The sequence below is a fragment of the Octodon degus genome, unplaced genomic scaffold (assembly GCF_000260255.1).
Source record: "Octodon degus isolate 3935 unplaced genomic scaffold, OctDeg1.0 scaffold00083, whole genome shotgun sequence".
NCBI classification, from domain to species: domain Eukaryota; kingdom Metazoa; phylum Chordata; class Mammalia; order Rodentia; family Octodontidae; genus Octodon; species Octodon degus.
The window spans coordinates 2,583,610-2,587,134 of record NW_004524659.1 but is presented as its reverse complement, the minus strand read 5'-3'; the positions used below and the strand labels follow the sequence as shown (position 1 = coordinate 2,587,134).

At 45.1% G+C, this 3,525-nt stretch overlaps 1 pseudogene; it reads right to left on the bottom strand.

Annotated features, from left to right (window-relative positions):
* Nucleotides 1-2,305: 2,305 nt before the first annotated feature.
* LOC101587716 lies at nt 2,306-2,578 on the bottom strand (annotated as a pseudogene).
* Between the last annotated feature and the right edge of the window lie 947 nt (nt 2,579-3,525).

The window sequence follows — 3,525 nt, the reverse complement described above, 5'->3', positions numbered from 1 at the left end:
CTAATGGTGTTTGTAAATAGGATATCATGTCCGCATCTTGTACAGCAATTAACCACTAGGAAGAATGTATGCAATGTGTTAACTATTGAAATTGTCCTACCAATTTGGTTTGAAACTGTCTCATTGCTATTTGTTTCTCAATAAAATTATGGAAAAAAAATAAAATAAAATCCTGTCCTCACATTGCCTCATCCTGCTTCATATATTTTCAGTGGAATTTTTAATCTCCTGGATATCTGTTTAATGCACTTCTTTCAGGTTCCATTCCATTTCTTTCCTATGTTATGTGCTTATAATTGCACCATTTTTTAAGTTCCTTGTTTTTTTTAAAAAAAATGTATCTTCCCTGGAGTCACTAACCATGTCTTTCATTATGGTCACCATGTCTGTAGCTGTCTGAGAAATTATTTCTGATTTGATTTTTTTCTAGAGCCTCATTCATCTGCTTTGTTACTTTCACTGTTATCACTTCAGAGAGCCCAGGTAGGTGGTTTTTGGATTGTTCCACCTCATTGTCCACTGAGTTTGCTTGTGGAATCTCCTGCTGGCTTGAATGTGGTTACTTGACTTCCTGCCAATTTGAACTCAGTTCTGCCTCTCTTTGACACTGGGAGCTACTACATGGAGTCAATCTACAGCTGCTCTGAGTTCTGAGCTTCCCTCACAATTTGGCTTCAGTTTTTGGCTTCCCTCTAAGATGGCTACTGGCCAATCACCCCCTCCTGGGGGAGTTCAAACTGGAGTAACTCACCAGATGGTGCAATGCAGTGTGCCGTTGCTCTGTTCTACTGGTGGAGGCCTCTGGGGTCGCCAGTCGCCACTGTGCATCTGCAGGTTCGAGCTGCCCCTCCCACGTGTGAGTCAGGGCTCATGAGGAAGCACCACCTTCCACTCCTTCTCTGTTGAGGTCTTTCAATTTTCACTTCACATTTTTCCTGGATCCTAGAGGCACACTGCCCTCCTTCTTCTTTTCCTTGTGTTGCTATATTCCAGCATCTGGACACCAAATCTTGGAGAGGCTTTTCTCTGCTGCTTGTTGAGCTACCATCTTCCTAGAAGTCTTACTCCATTTCTTATTCTCTCTCTCTCTCTCTCTCTCTCTCTCTCTCTCTCTCTCTCTTGCTCTCTCTCTCTCTTTTTCTCACACACACGTACACACACACAAATGGGCAACTTTCTTTTCTAAACATTTGAGAGTAAGTTACAAATATAATTTCCATTTCTTCCTAAATGTACTAGTAATAATCCCCTAAAAACAAAGATATGTCTTATATAAGCACAACTCAATGATCAAAATCATGGATTACCCACTGAGACATTGTCCAATTTACCAATACTACTCCAATTTCCTAAGTTTCTGCTTCAGACTGTAGGGTGCTACCTTCCATGGGTAACTTGCCTGATGGCTTGGGAAAAGTTCCTCTTATGAGTTCATCCATCTACAGAACCAGTTAATTCACACAGCCCTGTACCATGTACCAGGACGCTGCTGGGACTGGGGATGGGACTCTTCTGGGGCTGGGGATGGGACTTCGCTGGGGTGGGGACCAGAATCCACCCTTAAAGTGACTTTACACATGTCATGAAGGAAACACCTTGCTTCCTCCTTCTTTCCCTCCACTGATTTTCTTCTAAGACTTATATATTTTAAAAAATCTTTTATTTATTTTGTACAGGGTCTTGCTACACAGCTTGGACTCGTAGTGATGCTCCTGTGTCAGCCTCCCCAGTGCTGGGATTACAGGCATGTGCCACCATGCTTGGTTTCAGTCACTGACTCAGCATGTGGGACCAGGGATTGAACCTGGGTCCTTGTGCTTGCCGGGCAGGCGCTAAGACCACCAAGCTATCTCCCTAGCCCTCTTCTAAGACTTTACTCTCACATCACATACTCTGAACAGCACATCAGTGGCTTGTTGATGTCATTGTGCTCCCCAGACCTGGTGACAGGAATGCTAAAGAGTCTAGATGACCTAGCAAAAAAGACACACGCACACCAAAGGTAGGAGCTAACCCAAGAAATATCCAAGGATTGCCACATGGTGATTTTTTTTTTAAGGCTAGGAAATATTTTATTGGCAATCAGGGACACAGTCATAAGAGGGAAGTGCACAGGAGTGCAGACTAAAACCCACTAGCCAGCAAAGGCCCGTTGGGCCAGGAACACTGCATCCTGGGGTCCTCACAGTCTCCCATCAGTAAATACACAACACAGGGCAGTCAAGACAGGAGGTAATGGCTTATGTGTCCCAGCTAGTGACAGAATCAATACTTCACTATGACGACAGGGAAGGGTAAAACAGAGGAGGGAAGACTCATCATTGCCTAAGACCACCTCCTCCTCTCAGAGCCAACACCAGGTGGAGGACAGAACCACCTAGAATCTTGTAGTCAGCTGCTGTCTTCTCATCATTCATCTGTTTGCCGCTATAGATGAGCCGCTGCTGTTGTGGCGGGATTCCCTCTTTCTCCTCGACATGCTCCTTGATTCGCTCCACCTTGTCTGTGGGTTCAATGTCAATCTCAGTCTCCTTTCCGGTCAGTGTCTTCACTTTAATTAGCATCTTCTTCCCTGGTTGAGGTGGTATGCAGATAAATAGGTGCATTTCCCGTTGCAGGCAAAGCTTCGGCCACATGATGATGTTTAGGGTCCTGATGTTCAGGAGTTACTAGGACAACCCTGCCATGGAGAGCGTGGTGAGCCTCAGAAGGAGAATCACAGACCTCAGTGCTCTGGGGTAAGGCTGTGCCTTCTGCTGCTGAGACCTGTTCATGTTACGGGTGGCAGGGCAAGGATGTTCGTGCAATGTGTTGCTATGGAGCTCAGGTGGGCTGCAACCTCACTGTGTAGCCCAGGCTGGCCTTGAAATTGTGGTGAGCCCTCTGCCGCAGCTTCCCAAGTGCAGGGGTTACAGGTGTGCACCATGTGGCCTGGCAGACCTGTCCACTCTTTGAAACCAGCTCCTGTGCGCAGTGGATCCTGGAAGACTTAGTGCCTGTCCATAAGACAGCAAGACTTAGTGCCTGTCCATAAGACAGCAAGATTATGCTGCTGGAGCCGATGGTGATGGACTGGCTTCATTAGACACAGAATGGTACAGATTGGGAAGGCACAAGGGCAGTACTCTACGGCCTGAGAATGATGCATTTGGTGGACCAAAGATGGGGAAGACATTAGCTATGAAACTACTAGAAAAAATGGGGGAAACACTTCAGTATGTTGGTCTAAGCAAAAAATTTTAATGATATAGATCCAAAAGCACATACAACAAAAGAATAACTTGACAAATGGGATTATGTGACCCTAAAATGCTCAGCAAAGATAAGAAGAAACCTCGAGAACAGGAAAAAGTATTTGTAAACTGTATATATTAACACCTAGAATACATTAGGAATTTAACCACAAAAGGAACATATAGTCCAACTAGAAATAGGTAAGTTGGGCCGGGGAGATGGCTCAGTAGAATAAGTGCTTGCCTGGCAAGCGCAAGGGCCAGAGTTCAATCCCCAGTTCCACCAAAAAAA